The sequence below is a fragment of the Garra rufa genome, unplaced genomic scaffold (genome assembly GCF_049309525.1).
Source record: "Garra rufa unplaced genomic scaffold, GarRuf1.0 hap1_unplaced_092, whole genome shotgun sequence".
Lineage (NCBI taxonomy): Eukaryota > Metazoa > Chordata > Actinopteri > Cypriniformes > Cyprinidae > Garra > Garra rufa.
Genome location: NW_027394367.1, coordinates 22,718 through 45,568, shown reverse-complemented (window position 1 = coordinate 45,568; position 22,851 = coordinate 22,718). Strand labels below are relative to the sequence as shown.

Here is a 22,851-nt window from a genome sequence, read left to right as displayed (position 1 = left end):
GTCCTATACAACATATAATTCCATCATAGATTACATAGAGTACATACCTGTTTTCCCTGCGAAAGGTTTGGATGATGGAGAAGACTGTAGAGCGAGGCACTTTAGGCTGCACTCGACGACCTGCCTCTGCCATTGTGAGGCCATGGTTTATGACATGGTCTATAATTGTGGCCCGAATTTCATTCGGGACAGCACAGTGTCTTCCCGCTCCTCGGCCTCTTCCCCCTATTCCTCCACCACGCATTCTCAGTCCTCCTCCTCCTCTTCTTCTTCTTCTTCTTCTTCTTCTTCTTCTTCTTCCTCCTCCTCTTCCTCCTCCTCCTCCTCCTCTTCCTCCTCCTCCTCCTCCTCCTCCTCCTCTTCCTTGAGGAAGAACTTCCCCTTGTCCGTTTGCTTGGCCTTGTCTATCCATGTTCAGAGATCGGACTGGCGCTGGTCAAGCTCTATATATCTCTATATATCTGTGTTTGGCAGCACACGATCATGGAAAACACCTGTGTGTGACACTCCCCTTCGTTAGTCTAGTTTTACCTGACTGTCAATGACTGTCATCAATTTATCAAATATTCAAAGAAATTCATATATGGTATTCATGGTATTATGTTCTTGACCAATTTTGACAATTGAACAGACAGTTGTGCATGCGAGTACTTATACAATGAAATCATGCTGACATGTTTTGGAGACAATGATCATAAGACTGAGAATCAACTAATCAGTTTAGATCTACAAGATCTATTCATTTGGAAAATGTGCTAAATGTGGGTTAAGTGTATAACTGTAGGCTACTTGTACTTAATCATTTGCCAAGATGCACTGAGACAATTGAGACATGTACTGAAGCATTTGCCATTTGATAAAATGAATGAGAAATGCCATTCTGTTGTGAACATTTGCCAAGAGGTTTCGAGGTTTGTCCATGTCATTTTGAGAATGTAATTTCTGTTTCAAGAAATGAGCCAAACCAATGGAGAAAAACTGTAACACATTATGACACATTTAAGTAACAACAATTTATTGATTACTTATACTACAGGGCCGTTGAATGCTTGAATCTGATTGGCTGACGAACGTTCTAGAGGTGTGCATTATATTCAGGGAAACACACGGCGAACGTAGTTCCAGGCAGCTTTAGACCGCAGTGCATGTCTATATCACTTCGCCATACGATTTCAGTTATTTCAAAGGTCCTTACAGCCCAAAACAGCAAAATAACTAAAACCCACAATGACACTGGCCAAACTAATAAATACAGTAAACATCAGGATAAAAACGACAGATTATTTCCATGTTTTTTTTTCCACAATATATTACGTTTTATTATGTACGGAAAGCACAAACTATTTCTCTCGCCCTCTCACTCACCTCACAGACGCACACATATAACGTTACAGTTTGCACTCGCGTTAGCATTCGCTCTAATGTTGTTAGCGCTGCTCTGACGATTAACAACTTAAAAACGACATGACAGCTCTCACAAGCGAGGTAACAACGACGTGGTCTTGAAGAAAATGAACTTAAAGTTTAACTGTTAGTAGAGACGATGCTGCCAGTCACCCTTGAGAGACACAGACGTGAGAGAGGTAAAGTCATACACTTAGTTTTTCTCTCCCTCACTCTTTCCGTCTGTCTGCTTGTCTTTCGGTCTGTCTAAACTTCATTATTAACGGCATTATTTTGCTATTAACAGCCCAAGCGTCGTTACTAGTTCTAAAATGACATTTTGGAACTAGCAACGAAGCTGTTGAATGAGCTGCGTAAGAAATTAATCCTACTCACAATAGCCTTTTAAGGATGAAAACGGGACGAATGTCTTGAAATATATCATTTGATCGATGTCTTGAGGTGTGGTAACTGTAGTATAAGCGGAATAATTGACTTCGGGCCGTAGAATTCTGCGAAAATAATGCACACCCGAGGTGCGTCGTGACCGCATCACCACCTCGGGTGTGCATTATTTTCTAAGAATTCTACGGCCCGTCGTCAATTATTCCTTACTTAATCTATGAATCATATAGAATGTTCATTAGTTGCTGATGTAGTTATCATTAATAAATGGTTTAGTTCTTCATGAATTATACATTAACTCTGATTATCTGTGCATTAATTAAGCATAAACGAATACATTTTTGTGCACCCATATTGTAAAGTTTTACCGTAAAACTGCATACTCACATACATTTTGAGGTAATAATTTCTCATAGTCACACAGCATGTCAGTGTCACGGGTGTGTTTGAATAAAGTGCACAAAGACGAGAATGCAATGACAGGCCTTTTATTAAATCCGAACAGGTAATTCCAGACAAGAAGGCAGGTGAACACACATAAAAAAAATAAATAAAAAAAAACTGATGACTGTGATGGTGATTGGCAATTAGTGCACATGAGGAGGACATGGAACATGAAGGACCAAATATGGGCAACAGAGGGAAAAACCAACACAGACAGTCCAAGGGGTGTTACATTACTCTTCCCTCCCGGAAGGCGCGACCCCGCACTGTAGACAAGGAATGGATGGATGAAGGGGACTAGTAGGCAGACAAAAGGGGCAGAAAAGGGATGGAAATAGAAAGTCAATGAAGGAGGAGGCTTCGGTGTAGGGCGGACTCCTGGGAGGAGGACAATCAGCAGATTCCAGGGTGGCTCAGATGGAGGGAGGAGCCATGGCGGCGACAGAAGGGTCCAGGGTGGATCAGATGGAGGGAGGAGCCAAGGAGGAGACAGAAGGAACCCAGAGCAGAAGAAGCCAGGTAAGACCCAGGCCATAGCCATGATGGTAGCCCATGGCGGAGCCGACTGAGTGAGGAGCCATGGTGGAGGAAGGGCTGATGACTGATTCTGTTTTGGGTCCGATCATCTGTCATGGGTGTGTGTTTGAATGAAGGTCAACATTGAATGAGGTCTTTTAATAAATCCAAACAGGTAATTCCAGACAAGAAGGCAGGTGAACACATTAAAATAACTTTGTGATCAGACCAAGAATACAGGACACAAACCAACTTATAAAGACAAGCTAATGACACTAGGACAGTCCAAGGGGTGTTACAATTAGGAGCTATAATTGCTATTAAAGTTTGAGAATTAACCTGCACTAGTCTACACATGCACATGGCTCAGGCAAACCATTCACATGACCACTGTGCATATGAAGCATTTCAGATCAATACTGTCCCTTGGTTTCGCATAGGTTAAAGAAAATAAAAATTACCCTGTGATTTACTCACCCTTAAGCATCCTAGGTGTAGATGACTTTCTTCTTTCAGATGAATACAATCAGAGTGCTGTTAAAAATGTCCTGACTCTTCCAAGCTTTATAAAGAGAAAATTTACAAGACACATTCCATATGCAAACACAAATACACATCGGAGCGTTTCAAATCAGAAGGGAACCCATGTTTCTCTGCGTCCCTAAGCAGCCATTTACCTCACTTTTCGGTTAGGTCAAACCCTGCTCTCAGGTGTCATGCATTAAAGGCAATGCTTAGCAGCACCACCGATTGTGTGCACAGCCACATATTTGTGCTTTAAATGCCATGTATAACAAGCTTACTGAAGTGGGACTTAGCAGTGCTGTGACAACACTACCTGACTGAACAGAATACTGAACTGAAGATGGAGCATAAATAGGGAATAGTTCATGTAAAAGTCATTTCCTTTTGATTTCACCAGTAAAGTTGTTTAAGACTTTCACATAAAAATCAGGCTACAGCCTAGGAAGTTGGGGAATCTTTTATTATTATTATTATTATTATTATTTTGTAACAAGCTGTTCACACATTGGGCAAAAAAAGAAAAAAAAAGAAGTGAAATTCTTACATATAGCATATATATTAAATATTAATGCAATTTACGATGCATTTATGAATCTGGAGGATATTTTTTATGAAGGTCCGTTTTACATGGAAATTACTCATATATTTGTGAAAGTCTAGTGAATGAGGTCCAATTTGAAACTGAGCGTTTCAAAACTCTGAAACAGTTGAACCACTTGTTTTGCGAAATAATCTACTGTTTTGAAGCACTTGAAACACCACACACTGGAGACACCTGCTGGTCATAACAGTATAAATGCAATGAAAACTCTGTAAAAGGTGTCATTGTACTAAGCAATTGCAAATGTTTTCATTAAAGTGTCATTTATTTAATGTTATCTATAAATCATAAAATAGTATGTGTCTCTGTAATTAGTGTTATTTTATTCATGTGTAATGCTTGTTTTGTTTTTAATTACATAAAATTAACTAACATTGAAGGGATCCAGAAGATGACAGCATTCTTATCTAGGAAAGATGGGTGCTTTTTTATGTAAAGTGTGTGTTTAAGTAGCTTGTGTAGACTAAGCCATCAGTTAGCTATGGCACTGTGAGCAATTTACATTCAGTTCTTCAAACATAAATGTGATGTTCTTAATCATTTTAATCCCTGGGAAGCCTTAGCTATATTTGATTGACAGTTTACATCCACTGTCTGACATCATCACAATAAGGATTATTTTAAAACTGCTAGCTGTTTTAACATACATATTAAGAAACGTCTGTTTTTTTATAAAGTAGAAAAAACAACAACAAACAACAGAACTCTTACAAAATTTGAAGCTAGCTAGCTTTGTTTGTTTGTTTTGGTGGAGGCGACAATGCCACTGCTCTTCCTAAAATGGTGGCATCTGCTTTAGCTTTTTCAAAGATTTCTGCTTTCGCTATCACGGCCACAGAGGCCATTTCTGAACATTCTAAGCTCTTTGTTGACCCTGTCACGGCAACAAAGACAGTTTATGAACTCTCTGAGCCCCTTCGAACACAGATGAGCCAATGGCAGTTGAGTATCAGTTGCATGGGGACCATAACTCACACAGTGTGTATGGAAAGTATTCAGACCCCCTTAAATGATTCACTCTTTGTTATATTGCAGCCATTTGCTGAAATCATTTAAGTTCATTTTTTCCTCATTAATGTACACACAGCACCCCATATTGACAGAAAAACACAGAGTTGTTGACATTTTTGCAGATTTATTAAAAAAGAAAAACTGAAATATCACATGGTCCTAAGTATTCAGACCCTTTGCTGTGACACTCATATATTTAACTCAGATGCTGTCCATTTCTTCTGATCATCCTTGAGATGGTTCTACACCTTCATTTGAGTCTAGCTGTGTTTGATTATACTGATTGGACTTGATTAGGAAAGCCACACACCTGTCTATATAAGACCTTACAGCTCACAGTGCATGTCAGAGCAAATGAAAATCATGAGGTCAAAGGAACTGCCTGAAGAGCTCAGAGACAGAATTGTGGGAAGGCAGCGGCCAGCAGAGCTTGATTTCACAGTCCGCCGTTGGGGGGCAGGGAGCAAAAGAACATTCCCTAACCGGGAATCGAACCCAGGCCGCGGCGGTGAGAGCGCCGAATCCTAACCACTAGACCACCAGGGAAGGGCAGGTCAGTTGTTGGCATGCTAATAACATGAGAAAAAGCAGACAGCAATAAAGGCATCTGTCACGTCGAAAACCAACAAGTCGAGCGCAAGCACGAGCGATCTCGGTCAGTGGGCCAGTGGCGCAATGGAAAATGCGTCTGACTACGGATCAGAAGATTCTAGGTTCGACTCCTGGCTCGCTTGCTCTGTGCTTTTTGCGTAATGCAGTTTGGTTTTGATGTCACAGGCTTGCCGATTTGTTGCCCTATTCCTACGTGCCACCCGGGCGTTGAGAAAAAGTTGGACACAAAATGAAATCCAAACTAGCCAATAATCAGCAACTTATCCGGTTAAAACCGCGTCTCAGGTTCATTGTTAATCTCATGATTTTTTTATTTCTGTACCTTGACAGACCGGCGATAGGCTGTTTTTCCTTGAGATAACGGTTACAATGCAAGACCACGTGTGTTTTTTCGAATGCGTGGCGTGTGTATTTTTGGAATCTTTTTTTTTTTTTTACCCTGACAAGGCTTCCACCGACCAGTTCCCATATGGTATAGCGGTCAGGATTCCTGGTTTTCACCCAGGCGGCCCAAGTTTGACTCCCGGTATGGGAAGGCGGCCTCCTCTTTGCTTCCCTCTTCCAACGAGCCGCACGTTTTCCTGCGTCGGAAGTCGTTTTTTGGCCTGCAGTCGAGCTGCAGAAACCTGATAGTCTGAGGTTGTGACACAGCAGCCCCTCGCCTTCGATAGCTCAGCTGGTAGAGCGGAGGACTGTAGGAGGAGCTTTGGCAATCATTAGGTTGCTGGTTCAACTCCGGCTCGAAGGAGGTCGTTGTTCGAATGCCCACAGTCCGCCGTTGGGGGGCAGGGAGCAAAAGAACATTTCCTGACTGGGAATCGAACACGGGCCGCGGCGGTGAGAGCGCCGAATCCTAACCACTAGACCACCAGGGAAGGGCTGGTTGGCTGCTGGCATGCTAATAGCATGAGAAAAAGCAGACAGCAATAAAGGCCTCTGTCACGTCGAAAACCAACAAGTCGAGCGCGAGCGCGAGGGACCCCGGCCAGGGGCGCAATGGACAATGCGTCTGACTACGGATCAGAAGATTCTAGGTTCGACTCCTGGCTGGCTCGCTCTGTGCTTTTTGTGTAATGCAGTTTGTTTTTGATGTCACAGACTTGCCGATTTGTTGCCCTATTCCTACGTGCCACCCGGGCGTTGAGAAAAAGTTGGACACGAAATGAAATCCGAACTAGCCAATAATCAGCAACTTATCCGGTTAAAACCGTGTCTCAGGTTCATTGTTAATCTCATGATTTTTTTATTTCTGTACCTTGACAGACCGGCGATAGGCTGTTTTTCCTTGAGATAATGGTTACAATGCAAGACCACGTGTGTTTTATCGAATGCGTGGCGTGAGTATTTTTGGAATCTTTTTTTTTTTTTGCCCTGATAAGGCTTGTACCAACCAGTTCCCATATGGTCTAGCGTTCAGGATTCCTGGTTTTCACCCAGGCGGCCCGGGTTCGACTCCCGGTATGGGAAGGTGGCCTCCTCTTTGCTTCCCTCTTCGAATGGGCCGCACGTCTTCCTGCGTCGGAAGCCGTTTTCTGGCCAGCAGTCGAGCTGCAGAAACCAGATAGTCCGAGGTTGTGACACAGCAGCCCCGTGCCTTCGAAAGCGGTGCCTGAGGAACGAGAGTCTGTCTAATTTCAACAAATCACGTTACTGCATTTCCATCTTTCCATTTTATGATCGCTCAATCAGATTTCTGCATTTCCATCTTTCCATTTTATGATCGCTCAATCATATTTATGCATTTCCATCTTTCCATTTTAGGATCACTCAATCAGATTTCTGCATTTCCATCTTTCCATTTTAGGATCGCTCAATCAGATTTCTGCATTTCCATTTTCTCCATTTTATGACAGCCAATGACCGTGGCCCGTTTGCAAAAATGTTAAATCTTTGCCGGAGCATGCGCAGTAAGTCCACCTCCCATCGCTCACAGCGAATTACTTTATAATATTTTTGTGAGTTATTTTGGGAAAAAAGCTGCCTTTAAGTCCGTCTTTAAATTTAGCGAATTGGGAATTTAATCCACCGAGGTAAGATTTCTCAATTTAATGAAATAGCTAGCTAAAACACTAACGTTATAGGAGTTAACATTTTTATTAAACTTTTACATTGTTTTAGGTAATAAGTCGGCTTTGTCGTTTTCTTTAGTTCGCTAGCTAGCAATGAATTAATGAATCAATGAATGAATAAATAGAGCTAGCTGACACATATTTTCGACAGAGAGAAACAAAAGGCTTACATTGTTAGTATTACGCTGGTATAACGTTGGAGCAATACATGATATATTTCATTTATTTATTTATACTTTTTTATACTTTGTATAACTGATAATAAACTTAATATGATTGTACTAATATATATATATCCATGATATATCCATGAGAGTAGTTTTAACTCACTACTATATATTTATAAATTAATACATAGTAGTAGCATATATATATATATATATATGCTACTACTATGTATTAATTTATAAATATATAGTAAATATATATAATATATAACAAAAGAAAGAAAAAATTAACTGCAATGGAAGAAATGACACACCTCGAGACAAGGTCAAAGGCAAAGGAATGAAAGTGGGCCTTTGAATGGATTCAATAATGGTGGTGGACCTAACAGGGAGAAGATTCTGCCTTCTGCGGCCAGGGGAATTAGCTCAAATGGTAGAGCGCTCGCTGCGCAAAAGAAGGAGCCCAATCTTTGAGCCCCCCCTCGCAAGCGAAAAAGACGCGAAAACGCAAATGTGCTGACAAGTTTCCCCTGCAACAATATTCGGGCTATATTCCAGTGCGGTATGGAGGAGTATTAGTTACATGTGAAACACGTCACCCTCGGCGGGCTGGATTCGAACCCGCGGTCTGCGCGACTGAGTCGAAGTCCCATTCTGAATCAAATGATTCGCGAATCGCGAAACTTGATCCGGTTGGACTGATTCGAAACAGTGAATCATCACGTTGACACTTTACGTCGTATTAAAAACACGCCCCATCCCACCTTGTTTTTATTTTTATTTTATTTTTAACAAATCTCGCCCTAGACATAACATTATATTGATTGATATTTATTAATATGTGTATGTTATTTTTAAAAGGCATATTACATGTTTATGTTTATGGTTAAATACGCGATCCGATTGGAGCGAATCGTCACGTTGACAGTTTCCGTCGTATTAAAACACGCCCCCATCCTCACCTGCTTTTTCCACAAATCGCGCCCTAGACATATCAATATGTTGATTGATATTTATTATTTTGTGAAAATAATTTTTTGGTAAATATGTATAAACATAAATGTATATGATATATGTTTATGGTTAAATAAAACGAATTAAAATGTTGATATGTTAAGTAGTTGATTTTATGTTTTATGTTAATTATGTTTATAATATTTTTAAAAGGCATATTACTTGTTTATGTTTAAATTAATGAATAAAATGTTTTCTCAAAGATTATTATTTTTTTTTGTATATGTGGGACATGATTTGATGGATATCATTTATCAGATTTAATTTATCTGATCAAAAGACACTTTAAATGTTCAAATGTAAAATGTTTAATTTAAATGAACATAATATACATACACATAATATATACAGAAAAGATATAATTTATTGAGGAGGATACAGTATTGAGGGGTATACAGGACAATATGAAAAAGTGGGCCCGTGTAATATATATAAATACAAAAAAAAGACATTTATTATATTTATTGAGGGGTATACAGGACAATATGAAGGAGTGGGCCCATGTAATAAAAACAAAATATATACAGGAACGATATTATTTATTGAGGAACATACCAGAAAATATGAAAGAATGGGCCCATGTAATATAAACAAAATATATACAGTAAAAGATATTTATTAAGAAAGATACCGGAAAATGTGAAAGAGTGGGCCCGTGTAAAATACAAAATATATACAGAAAATAAATTATTTATTGAGGAGGATACCGAACAGTATGAAAGAGTGGGCACATGTAAACAAAATATATACAGAAAAAATTGTCTTTATTGAGGAGGTTTATGTAGCTGGCGCTGTTCTGCCAACCAGTCATCGAAAGACTTTCCATTTGAGGCACTCGGGCAAAATGTGGCATTGCCATATCGACTATGGCCGAACTCTTTAGTTTTGGGCTGCCCACATTTGCTGCATCTGTTAAAAGTAACCCCTCACACATACTTTCTCTTGTGGACGCCGCTTTCCTCCTCCAGGGCCCGTCGGCGCCTGTTCCTCTGGGTGTAACGGGACACAGGAGCATCAGACGCAGGAGCAGGTGGAGCTGGGCCTGCACTCGATGTTGAAGCACCAGAAGAGGGGATCACCACTGACACAGTCATGTCCGGGTTAAGGACTAGTGTGCCTAACAATGACCCAGGTGCTGAAATGGGCTGCACAACTCCTGATGCTGTGGGGGCAGGTGCAATGGGGCACTGTGTGGTGGTGGTAGCAGCGGGCCGTCGACCTGGTCGCAGGATCGGAGCCTGTCCTTCCCGATTTGGCGGAAGGATAAATGGATGTTTTGGCCCTGATGTCGATGGTGCTTCATCCAATTTTTCCCTCGGCAGAGGAAGCTGCGTATCGGCCACAGCAATTGGGTCAGGTGAAGTCAGTCCCTGAGCGAGGACACTCATTTCCTGATTCTTCTGCCGCCGCTGAAACCTGACAATAAATTACTTGTATTATAAATATGTTTTAAGAAGTATTCATTTAATTTGAAGCATATAATGTGCCTTGCTTACCACTGAATGAGTGTCTTCTGGTTTAGCTCAAACAGCTGGATCATGGTTTCATCCATCAGCCTTGGACTGTTAAGCACCAGCTCTCGGATGTGGTGGTAATCGGTGAGGATTTTAGACCACCTGGGGGTGCAAACTCCAGCCTTCTTGGTCGGCGACTTGTGTAAAGTGCACAGCTTTATACAAATTGCCTCAACCAACCGACTGGTGTTGGGCCACTGTGCTGGACCCCCAGGATGTCCAATCAGACACCGTTTAACACTCTCCACACCCGGTGTGACTCCGGTCCGCTTCGGTGCTTTAAAGTCCATGTTGCAAGTTAAAAATTTTTTCGAGATAAACATATATTCGTGTATGAAAATACAATACAAATCGTTAATGCAGGATTTGAAAATATTTTACAAGACATAAGGGCACAAATTTAGAAGACAAAGTGACGATTTCCTTGACCGCTCTCAAAAACAGCTTTTTTTCCAGACCGCGTCATATGACGTCACGACAGGTAGTCGTTCGCCTAGCTCTGTTGCTATTCAGTAGGAGCAGTCGTGAGTTTGTGTGTTTTCAGTCGTTATTTTTAATTTCAATTGATCATTGTCATGCTAAATTATTGTATTTATGGAGGCTGTGCAAACTCCAGCCTGTCAGGACATCATGTCCACGGGTTTACTTACAATAAAAAGAACGGCGCTATCTGCTTCGAAAAACGCGTTCACTTTACACCGGAGGATTATCATCCCGGCGATATGATACAGTTCAATATGGGATGCCGAAGCAAGAACCAAGTGAGGGTCAAAACTGTTGCAGTTTCTTCAGTGCACACAGCGGCTTCATCGGCTCCGCGGTCAGCCTGGTTCGTCCGAAGCCGTCAGAGATGCAGACGAATACGTGAAATGTGCACCGTAAGTCTTGTTTTTTCTTCTCATAACTTCGCAAAACGACCAAATCCGTGAATATATTTATTTAAATAATGAGACACAACGAGATGTGTATAAGTCGAGGTAAAGCACTGTAGCTAGCTTGTAACGTTAGGCATTAGCAATGTAAGTTTAAGAACCATGTAAAAATGGTACCATATGAGAAGGCATTACTGGTCAGTTATCCTCCGTTTGTTAATATTATATTCATCAAGTCTACAGCTTAGTCACATTGTTTGCACAGCTAATTTGTGATTTTTTTTTTTGTCATGTGTGTTTTTAGGGTTTTGGGAGACATTGCAAGACATGAGGCTGTGTGAAGATCTGAAGCAGTGGAGGCCAGCTGTTATTAACCACCTCTAAAATAACACATTAGTGTGATACTGATAACCACACTGAAAATATTTTTCTTTCAGTTGTATATGTTTGGCACATCTACACATATATATATATTAACAGTTGCAATGTTGTGTGTTTTAAGTTGGGTATTAACATTAGTATGAAATAATATTTACGATTTATTGCTGCATAAATTAAACTGAATTGAATGAGCCATAAATGCAGATCTGCTTGATATATATGTGTTGTTAACCTCATAAAAACATTTATACATTAAGACAATTTGTTATTGTGATTATTTTTTTTTTGATTGTCACCAAAATGGGGCCATTCAAAACCTTTATAAAGTAATCCTTCCTCTGTAACCTGTTTAATAGCTGACACAACACATGCAGGTAAGGGCTTCCTGATGAATACCAGCAGACAACTTGACTTATGCTGTCAATATTAATTGTCTTATACCAATGGCATTAAAAAAGTTTTACTTTATAGGTATTTGTGACCTAAATATAGTCAACCTGTAATTGAGATTACATTTTACTGTTTATTTGTACGTACAAGTATTTTGATCAGAGTAATAAATTATCTCTACCATAAACTTACTCATGCCTTTGCCTGAAATGCATATAAGCTATCTATTTTGATTTCAGACAGCAAGCCTCAAAGTGCAGAGTCAGAGACAGCACATCAAGTTTGGGGGCATTTCCCATAGAAGCATATAATAAAACAAAAAGGTGTTTATCTCTCGCGTGCGCGGTAATAAGAACCCGCTATATCACGTAACGTTGGATATTAACGAGTATGACACGCTTCATCAATGATTATTCGTTTGTTTTACAGGTAAGTAGAATCAATACTTCTAGGTGACCAATGCTATAATTTTGCCCGATTAGATATCGTCTGCTAACACTGATCTCTCTCAGACACCTGCCCTGTTCTCCTCACATTACAACTTGATTTGTCTCTGACCGCTGTTCTGTTTAATCCTGGCATGTCCCTGCTCTCTTGGCCACATAACCGGCTCATATTTGTGTCTGTGGTTCGTCATACGAGTGTAAATGAACATTTTAAATGTTCTCTGCGCCCGAACAGTCATTGCGATCCATTGTTTTCCTATGGTTTACATTGACCGCTCTACCGGCCGTGACGTCACTGCCGCTTTTGCCAGTTGTTCAGATGCGGAAGTAAAATTCTCTCTCAAAAACGACTCCAGAAGCCTAAATAGCGTATTTTGAATTATATTTTCAAGAAAAACTGGTTCCTACACTATTTATCTACACGTTCATTCACAGTGATCTTCAACTTGAAAGTTGGACTTTAAAGCGCCCATGTGTCAGCTGAGGCTGATGTCGAGGCTGATAGTTGACCCGCTGTTTGTCAGAGTCAGGGAGAGCTGTCCACAGCTGGATGACCTCTGTCACCTGCAGGTCAGTGAGGTAAGGAGCCTCACGAAATCCCACCAGGTAACCAGCCAGTTCCTGGACCTTGTCCCACCCAGCGATGCCATCGGGTCCAATGACTGCTCCCTAGTAAATGCAGATTTATGGTAATATAAGTGGAATAAAATGATATTGAAATTAAATAAAGCCCTTAAAGTGTCTTACCTGAGCCTCGTCGGAGAGACTGCCTTCAGTGTCGGACGGCTGTGACAGCACTGAAGGGGCAGGGGCAAGATGCTGTCCTTCTCCGCCAGATGATGTGGACGGCTCAGCCGGTGATGCCGGGGACTGAGGCAGAGGCAAAGATGAGGGGCTGTTTTTAAGATCACGGCAGGGGTCATCCTCATACAGCACTGGAACTGTGATGTCCTCCGTGATCTCTTCGTCAAACCCCTCATCTTGCAGGTCCTGGTCATCAACTGCCTCCACCAGCCTGTCTTCCTCCTCTGGGTTCTGGAGCACTGGAGTCAGTGTTTTGCCAGTCTGGCTGTAAAGGTACTCCATTCCCAGCAATTCACCTACAAGAATAAAATGGGAAAAAATAAAGTGTTCTTAACATTTTGTCTAATACATTAAAGGCTAAATAGATAAAATAGTACAATATATGAATGTGATCTCCCTGTTCATCTATGAATTTTTTTGTTTTGCAAAAATAATTCAAATGATCTATAAAAAAACAAAAACATGAATTAATGAATTTCTTGCCTGTATATGCTCCAGGAGGGCGATAGCGCTCATCCCAGGGCTTCCCGAAGACAGCTTGGCTAAGCCGGTCCACAGCCTCCCTCATGGCACAGCCATATGTCCGGATGGAGGATGCTCCTTTTATGGCGTCTTCCATCCGGTCATCATTCCAACGCATCAAGCCCTCAAGGAGATACGCTTGAAAATGCGCATCACTGGCACTGGTTCCTAAAAATTAAATAAACAAAAAAGTTTTGTACTTCACATGAGGTGCTATGAGGTAACTGGTTACATGTAATAGAGTTACATAATTACAATACAATTACACAACACATGCATGTATATATTTAAGAAAAATATATGTATATATATATTAAATATATTTATATATAATATAAATTATATGAATAATAAATATATACATGTAATTATTTTCAAAATATATACTGTATGTGTGTGTTTTTATTTATACATAATAAATACATATATTACACATATATTATATAAACAACTTTTGAATGTGAGTAATCGCAATTTAAATTACATTAAAAATTATAGTTACTAGTGACTTGTCAGGCAATACAGCTTTGTTAATGCTTATGACATCAGAAAAGAACTGTAGTATTACTGTAGAGTGTGACATTTATTCATGTGACATTACTTTAAAGTAATGGAAGCAGTTATAGTGCTTATATTTTTGACAAAAAAAATTGTAATCCGTATGTATGTAATACCTGGAATAAAACGGTTTAGGTGGAGGTGGAAAGACTCCAAGGAGGTAGAGCCACGGGCACACCTGTAGCAGCACAGCTCCACACCGCCCTTCTTCAGTGTCCCCTTCTTCATGTACAGCGGAAAGTTCTCTGGGTCTTGGATACACGGAACGTGCTTCCGCTGTTCCTTCCATATCTGCTGGATCCGTTCGTGATTCAGCAGAGGAACTCCCAGAGTGTCCTTCCCGTCCGCACTGTCGAACAGATCAATCAGTGACCCGATCAATCTGGTGGTCTCCTCCACCCCCCTGGTCCTCCTCCGGCAGTGCAGTGCCAACTCTCTCCGGGTAATGCGAGCACTGACCGCCCTTTCTGAGATGTGGCCAGTCCTCTTTGCCGCCAGCTCACCCTCCTTTGCACTGCGAAGTGCAGCCACATCCTCTGGATCCCACTGAAAGATGCACGTGGACAGACGGGCCATGAAGATCCCGTAGAGTGGATGAGCCTCTGTCGTGACACCTGCAGCAAATCGCCGCATGAAATGCCAGATGTCGAGGCGCACTTCAAGCTCGACCCACTCCGAGAACATCATCTTCACCTGACACTGGCCATGCTGACTGCAGCAATCTCTGTCCACGTACATCACTTTTGGGGCTGCCTCTCCTGCGTCCCGGTAGCGCTTCATCAGGCCAGCTGCCATGTGGTCCAGTCCATGTCCCTCGGCGGCTGTAAGCACAGATACGAGGACTTGGCCGTGTTCATTCCCCACATTTGTACACCAGGCAGCTGTACCTGAAGCAGCACCTGCAAGTTTCTTTGTGACCTATTGGGAAAAATAAAAGGGTGACAAAACTGTATTCATTGTGTATGCACATATATCCATATCTGGCAAATTTCTGGATATAAACAGGACTGTGATACCTTTTTAGTGGAGTCCATCTTGAGAACAGAGCCGCGGACAGATGTTATTTTGGCTTTGACCTCATGCAGTCGCCACAGAACATCCCTGGCGTACACGGCTAAGAGCCACTTAGGCTTAGGCAGGGCAGGTAAAAGGGGAGGCTCAGCAAATACAGGAGGCTGCACAAGGGAGGACCTTGTGAATGGTTCGCAGGCAGTCAGGTACTGCAGAACACGCTGTGTCCATGCCTCACTGTGCTGTTCCGTCAGCTTCTTGTACAGCTGAGTCACACTGTTGCCCAGTGTCCTCTCCCTCATCATCCTCAGCACCCGGTTGTCACATGAGTATCTAAGGAAACAACAATATAATCATGAAAATGCTTTGGTTGTAGAAAAAAAACACAGATAAAAGTGCCTAATAATGAATGATTGTCACGAATTACCTGTATGTCAGCAAAGCTGGAAACTGACTGCGGTGGCCCATATCCAGCTGCCCTAAGATGTCCTCGGACCAGGCAGGATACTTCTTTTTGCAGCCTTTGCACTCCAGATACTCAGTGGCAAGGTCATACCACCCGTCGATGTCCAAAACCTTGCGCACGGTGCGGTAAAGTCCTGCTGCTGTTAGCCTGTGCCTACCACAGTCTGGGCGAACACAGACAAGAGGAAATAACCACATCTTCAGCGGCATCCACAAGAAAAGGGGCCGACAGAAGAAGAGGTCTGGTGAGGCGGGTGGCTGACTGTTAATTAAAGGGGGCTGAGGAGGATACCACCAAAGCTTCAGCTGGGACACTAGTTCTGGCTTGCCGGTTCGTGGGTTGGCCTTAAATAGTGTGTTCCGGATCCACTCATGCTGGAAAGGTGGAAGATGATCTTTCCAGTGGCCTGGGAGCTCAGCTGGTGGCTGATGATGTGGAGGATCTGGTGTTTTTGCTGTTTCCGCCAATGGAGACGGACCGGCACAGGCCTCTGAGTAAACAGTAACAAAAACAATATAAGGATGGTATAAGGTTGGATTTGATAGAACTACGCCATAAATGCAGCCCACAAACAGCCTGCGAAGCAGTAATTTTGGAGGAGTGTTAATAATCGTTTTGAATATATTAAGGCATAACAGTGAAGAAAATGGTACTAGTGTTAAGAAGCAAAGAACACAGCGTACACTTTATTGATGTAAGAAAAATGGAATTAGTACAGTTCTTTGAGAATGAGAATCTGTTGTGATTAAGTAAGGAAAATGAGGTGTGATGAATTCAGTAATGATGCCCACAGACATGAAGCATGCACACATATACAATAAGGAAAAACTGTTCTTCTCATCATAAGAACAATGACTCTCCACCATCCTGTCTGCTCAGGGGGAGCTAAAGAGTGAGTGAGTGAGTGAGAATAGCAAGCAGTGTGAGAAAGTTATCTAGTGATTGTTTAACAACGGATAAGTTTAGAAACGCAAATAAATACACTGACACCTTTGGACATCCTTAACCTTTTGAAGAAATCCCACTTGAGGCATGATGTGACATAATTCTGTATTGTAAACAAAAATATTAAAAAAATTTGATTTTTATTTTTAATGCTTCCCATTGTGTTTTCACAAAACATTCTTATAACATTTGTATTTGTGTCATATGCCACACCTGTATTCAGCTGTGCTTCACATTGTGATGCAGCAAATACCAGCTCCTCATCATCATCTTCAGCAGAGGAAACGGAAGTGCCTGGAGCACAAATGTTACAACTATTACTGTGACCAATACACAGAGACAAGTGTATGTAAGGTGGTGCTTACTTACCTGTAGCGAAAAGCTGTCTTCGGGCCAAAGTTTCTGCTGCTGGAGAAGGTAAAGTAGACTGCACTAATGGATCTGGAAACAGCAAGTGGACAGGTTTGCCATAACAATAAATGAATACGTGTACAATTTCTGTAGGGAAAACGTAATATTCACACTCCTACTCACAGTGTTTAACTGGTGACACGAGTTTTTTCGCCAGCTGTGAAGGAGACAAATGTTTGCCATGCGCCAACAGCGCTTTCACAGTGGCGGTCCGCTGTACACCAGTTCGGATGGCTGCAGGTGGAGGTGCAGAGGTACTGGAGGCTGCGGCTGGAGGTACAGAGGCACTGGAGGTTGCAGGTGGACGTGCAGGACGTACACTGGTGCCCACAGCAGAAGCCTGCCTTTTCAGGACATATGTCTTGAAAATGGCCATGTTGGTGTTTGGCCTAGCATCGGCCTTAACCAGGTACCTGATGAGGGCTTGGGCCTCCTTGCTTTGGTCCTCATAAACTTCCTTCATGGACCGGCCCTGGAAGTCACCAAACTCCACCATCAAGCAGCCCTGGTCTCCAGATGCTCGGGCTTCTGCTTGCATTTCCTGCTTCCTCTCATACCTCTCCACTTCTTCAGCCATCTCTCTGATATGAGAAGTGTACTGTAGGAAGAGCTGTTTATTTTCGGACAGGGGGGTTGTCTGCGCTGTCTCCTTGGAAATGCTGAGCACCAAATACACTGCGTACCCCAGAGAGTTTTCCAGGAGCCATCTAAATCTCTGGCCCTGGTACTTCCCAAACTGAAGTTTGCAGTGAGCCAGTACTAAAAACTGGTCACTGGGGTCTCCACCGTTTGTGCTGACAAAAGAACGGGACTCTGCCAGCACCTGCTCCTTGGGTTTGGCCCTTCCCGACTCCATATTTTCAAGGCGCTTCGCCTCCTCCGATGGCGCCATGAGGAGCCGGCACGATGTTGCCGATTGGCGGCGAAAAAAGGGGTAAGCGTACATTTTCTGTAATGAAGATCAGAAAGAGACTATTACCTCTAGCAAACTGAAAGATACCTGTATGTTAAGTGTGTAATGATAATTTAACAAGCTACATGTAAACCATATTACTGTGGTAATAAACATGGACAGGAATCTGATATATGTACAAACATATGTAAAGTCAAATATGAAGTCTGAAATTTCCTTCTAGTAATAATTCTAGGCTCGGAGGAGGTCACTAGTATTATTACCAAATATAAGTAATATATATAAGCAGAGCTGGGTAGTAACTGATTACATGTTATTTCATCTGAATTACATAATCAGAATCCAAAAATTAAGTACCTGTATTTAGATTAAAAAATATATATATTTTAAAATATTCCGAATCAGACTAAAGTTCCTTTTTTTATGCATTATATGATTTTATTTTATTTTATTTACACAATGACATTAAATTATTCCTAACTGATATATACTTCCTTATTCCTCTTTTTGATCTTTTAAATTTCTTTTCTAAAACAGCCTACTGCTTATATTCATAAAAAAAGTCTTCCAGTTTTGTGGACACTCACACAAAGACCAGTCACTAGTCAGGTGGAGATACAGCATTTGACCACTGATTTACAAAAATCATTTCAGGTTTGCATAAAGTGTTTCAACATTGCATCAACTACTGATAAACACATTCATTTTTATTTGAAAGATCACACTGTAGATATTTTTAACCACCTTCAACAAAGGCTTTTGTCTTTCAAACACATTATCATGCACACATTTTAACTAATATATTTAATTAACATACTTAAATTGAATATTTTAATAATTATCACATTTTCATGTTCATTGGTCCTCTGATGAGGTTATGGTCACAAGACATGCAGGTAAACAAAAAGAATATATATCATTTTTGTGCATTTTTAATTGATTTTAAAATGATTTACTTTAATTTATTATTTTTATGGTTTAATTAATTAGTAGTTTTTTATTTAACTCCCTGCAGTTATTTCACAAACATGTGTTAAATGCACTTAGTGTTGTTAATAACAACAAATACAATCTATTTTCTTATTCTTTTTTTCAAGATTACCCTGTTTAAATCAATGTGATAAACAAGTTAGGTCAAAAGTAATCTAAAAGTAACGTAAAAGTAGTCTGACTAACTTATATTACCTAAAATGTGTAATGTAACTGTTAATGGTTTAAATAACTAACTACAATTTGTCTTGTAACTTGGAATTAGTAACGAATTAACTTACTGTCATTACAGTTACAGTAAGTAAGTTACCCAGCTCTCTGTCTCTCTACATATATAAGTAAATAAATATTTTAATATTAGTATTCTTTTCTTCGCACACAATACACACATAGTAATGTAGGCTAATTAGGACTGTCGATGATTTTAACCTATCTGATCAGTAGCGACATGTTTTGTTCTGTATTTATCATTTAAAAAGTTACAGGTTCGCAAATACTTCAGAAAACGTGTGCTATACATGCATTGGCACGTTCTATTTTCCAAAAATACACACTATTTATGAACAAATAACGATATTAAATTATATTTAAAAATGAAGTACACCTTAGCCTTACCTATTGCAAAGATCGATGACAATAATAAACGGTCGCAGCGATTGGTCAAAAGTGAGCCACGGGAGAGAAACGTGATTGGTCAAAAGTAAGCCCCAGAGAGAAACCCGATTGATCAAAAGTAAGCCCAGGAGAGAAACGTGATTGGTCAAAAGTAAGCCCAGGAGAGAAACGTGATTGGTCAAAAGTAAGCCCAGGAGAGAAACGTGATTGGTCAAAAGTAAGCCCAGGAAAGAAACGCGATTGGCTCATGTGGGCTTACTTTGGGCTTACTTTGGCTCAATCGGTGGGATGCAGTAGGCGCAAGCGAGAGGTAGCGGGATCGATGCCCGCATTCTCCAAGGGGCTCCTGCCCTTTTACGCGCACGTCCCCAAGGAGACAGACTGCGCTTTTTGCGGTGTGAAACGTACCCTCGCAGCTGCGTGAGCCTTTGGGGCCCACTGCTGTCAAAAGGATTTCTCAGAACGGGCCCTGCGCACATTCGTGGCAAAAGCAGGTCCCACCGAGATTTGAACTCGGATCGCTGGATTCAGAGTCCAGAGTGCTAACCATTACACCATGGAACCTTGACGAGAGAGACCGCTGCTCAGAGGAAAGCAAAGAAGAAGTCGCTTACGGCTCACCAGCAACAAAAACAAAGTTGAGCCTTTTTTGTTTTTATCTGCCGCAAGAAGGCACGCAGGTTCCACCGAGATTTGAACTCGGATCGCTGGATTCAAAGTCCAGAGTGCTAACCGTTACACCATGGAACCACGAGCGCCTCTTTGACAGCTGACCTGGAGGTAGATAGTGTTGCGGCTAGGGGGAACCAGTCAGAGCGAGGGGTTGTATCCCAGTGAGTTTTGGTCACTGGCCACCCTCGACCAAAAGACAAAAGAAAGCTGCATCTGCCGAAACCCGGGATTGAACACGGGACCTTTAGATCTTCAGTCTAACGCTCTCCCAACTGAGCTATTTCGGCCACATACCCCCCAACGGTTTGGTCTGCAGGGGTTTACGTTACACCACCCGTCGCTTTGAGATAAGAGCAGAGACGAGCTAACAGAGAACAAAAGACGCTGGCCCGTACGGGGATCGAAACCTCGACCTTGGCACCACGCTCTAACCAACTGAGCTAACCGGCCTGGCTCCGGCCTGATGTCTGCCCAATTTCCCCAAAATTTGCTGACTGCTCGTGGGCCCCTTAGCAGGCAGAAAAGCTTCAGGACCAAGCCTGACCACGGGCTCGTCCGGGATTTGAACCCGGGACCTCTCGCACCCAAAGCGAGAATCATACCCCTAGACCAACAAGCCACGCTCACGCAGCTGGCGCACCGCCGCCTGCCCTCGAGCGTCGCTCTTCACGTGGCTTCGAATGCAGGGAGCATCCGGAAGTCTGCGCTTGTGTCAAAAAGCACCTCGATTTCTGAGAAACTTGTTTCTGCCCTGCTCTACTCACCCTGTTACGGTCCTCAGGGGTGCAGACTTACTTGACCGCAACAGTCAATTCTGATACAGGATCACAATCTTGTGAAAGCCAAGTGGATCGTTTGTAATAAAGCAACAACAACAAGAATGCCCAAAAAACAACATTAAAAACACTGAATGAAACAAGCAAGCATTAGAAGAAATGAGTCTAAAAACAAACAAGTTGGCGGCGATCATAATAACCAAAAGCAAAGAAGACAAATAGCAACAACAAAAGAAAGAAAAAATTAACTGCAATGGAAGAAATGTCACACCTCGAGACAAGGTCAAAGGCAAAGGAATGAAAGTGGGCCTTTGAATGGATTCAATAATGGTGGTGGACCTAACAGGGAGAAGATTCTGCCTTCTGCATCCAGGGGAATTAGCTCAAATGGTAGAGCGCTCGCTTAGCATGCGAGAGGTAGCGGAATCGATGCCCGCATTCTCCAAGGGGCTCCTGCCCTTTTACGCGCAAGTCCCCAAGGAGACAGACTGCGCTTTTTGCGGTGCGAAACGTACCCTCGCAGTTGCGTGAGCCTTTGGGGCCCACTGCTGTCAAAAGGATTTCTCAGAACGGGCCCTGCGCACATTCATGGCAAAAGCAGGTCCCACCGAGATTTGAACTCGGATCGCTGGATTCAGAGTCCAGAGTGCTAACCATGAACCTTGACAAGAGAGGCCGTTGCTCAGAGGAAAGCAAAGAAGAAGTCGCTTACGGCTCACCAGCAACGAAAAAAAAGTTGAGCCTTTTTTGTTTTTATCTGCCGCAAGAAGGCACGCAGGTTCCACCGAGATTTGAACTCGGATCGCTGGATTCAAAGTCCAGAGTGCTAACCGTTACACCATGGAACCACGAGCACCTCTTTGACAGCTGACCTGGAGGTAGATAGTGTTGCGGCTAGGGGGAACCGGTCAGAACGAGGGGTTGTATCCCAGTGAGTTTTGGTCACTGGCCACCCTCGACCAAAAGACAAAAGAAAGCTGCATCTGCCGAAACCCGGGATTGAACCAGGGACCTTTAGATCTTCAGTCTAACGCTCTCCCAACTGAGCTATTTCGGCCACATACCCCCCAACGGTTTGGTCTGCAGGTGTTTACGTGACACCACCCGTCGCTTTGAGAGAAGAGCAGAGACGAGCTAACAGAGAACAAAAGACACTGGCCCGTACGGGGATCGAACCCGTGACCTTGGCGTTATTAGCACCACGCTCTAACCAACTGAGCTAACCGGCCTGGCTCCTGCCAGATGTCTGCCCAATTTCCCCAAAATTTGCTGACTGCTCGTGGGCCCCTTAGCAGGCAGAAAAGCTTCAGGACCAAGCCTGACCACGGGCTCGTCCGGGATTTGAACCCGGGACCTCTCGCACCCAAAGCGAGAATCATACCCCTAGACCAACGAGCCACGCTCACGCAGCTGGCGCACCGCCGCCTGCCCTCGAGCGTCGCTCTTCACGTGGCTTCGAATGCAGGGAGCATCCGGAAGTCTGCGCTTGTGGCAAAAAGCACCTCGATTTCTGAGAAACTTGTTTCTGCCCTGCTCTACTCACCCTGTTACGGTCCTCAGGGGTGCAGACTTACTTGACCGCAACAGTCACTTCTGATACAGGATCACAATCTTGTGAAAGCCAAGTGGATCGTTTGTAATAAAGCAACAACAACAAGAAAGCCCAAAAAACAACATTAAAAACACTGAATGAAACAAGCAAGCATTAGAAGAAATGAGTCTAAAAACAAACAAGTTGGCGGCGATCATAATAACCAAAAGCAAAGAAGACAAATAGCAACAACAAAAGAAAGAAAAAATTAACTGCAATGGAAGAAA

General features: G+C 42.3%; 10 non-coding genes across 10 annotated transcripts; 1 reads left to right on the top strand and 9 right to left on the bottom strand.

Moving 5' to 3' along the window:
* Nucleotides 1-5,359: 5,359 nt before the first annotated feature.
* On the bottom strand, nt 5,360-5,431 carry trnae-cuc (transfer RNA glutamic acid (anticodon CUC)). Its single transcript has one exon. It is a non-coding gene; the product is annotated as a tRNA-Glu (tRNA).
* A 1,461-nt stretch (nt 5,432-6,892) lies between these two features.
* On the top strand, nt 6,893-6,964 carry trnae-uuc (transfer RNA glutamic acid (anticodon UUC)). Its single transcript has one exon. It is a non-coding gene; the product is annotated as a tRNA-Glu (tRNA).
* Nucleotides 6,965-20,077: 13,113 nt separating this feature from the next.
* trnaq-cug (transfer RNA glutamine (anticodon CUG)) lies at nt 20,078-20,149 on the bottom strand. Its single transcript has one exon. It is a non-coding gene; the product is annotated as a tRNA-Gln (tRNA).
* Nucleotides 20,150-20,263: 114 nt separating this feature from the next.
* On the bottom strand, nt 20,264-20,335 carry trnaq-uug (transfer RNA glutamine (anticodon UUG)). Its single transcript has one exon. It is a non-coding gene; the product is annotated as a tRNA-Gln (tRNA).
* Nucleotides 20,336-20,471: 136 nt separating this feature from the next.
* On the bottom strand, nt 20,472-20,544 carry trnaf-gaa (transfer RNA phenylalanine (anticodon GAA)). The gene has a single exon. It is a non-coding gene; the product is annotated as a tRNA-Phe (tRNA).
* Nucleotides 20,545-20,804: 260 nt separating this feature from the next.
* Nucleotides 20,805-20,876, bottom strand: trnap-ugg (transfer RNA proline (anticodon UGG)). Its single transcript has one exon. It is a non-coding gene; the product is annotated as a tRNA-Pro (tRNA).
* Nucleotides 20,877-21,809: 933 nt separating this feature from the next.
* trnaq-uug (transfer RNA glutamine (anticodon UUG)) lies at nt 21,810-21,881 on the bottom strand. Its single transcript has one exon. It is a non-coding gene; the product is annotated as a tRNA-Gln (tRNA).
* A 136-nt stretch (nt 21,882-22,017) lies between these two features.
* On the bottom strand, nt 22,018-22,090 carry trnaf-gaa (transfer RNA phenylalanine (anticodon GAA)). The gene has a single exon. It is a non-coding gene; the product is annotated as a tRNA-Phe (tRNA).
* Nucleotides 22,091-22,188: 98 nt separating this feature from the next.
* trnai-aau (transfer RNA isoleucine (anticodon AAU)) lies at nt 22,189-22,262 on the bottom strand. Its single transcript has one exon. It is a non-coding gene; the product is annotated as a tRNA-Ile (tRNA).
* A 97-nt stretch (nt 22,263-22,359) lies between these two features.
* Nucleotides 22,360-22,431, bottom strand: trnap-ugg (transfer RNA proline (anticodon UGG)). The gene has a single exon. It is a non-coding gene; the product is annotated as a tRNA-Pro (tRNA).
* Between the last annotated feature and the right edge of the window lie 420 nt (nt 22,432-22,851).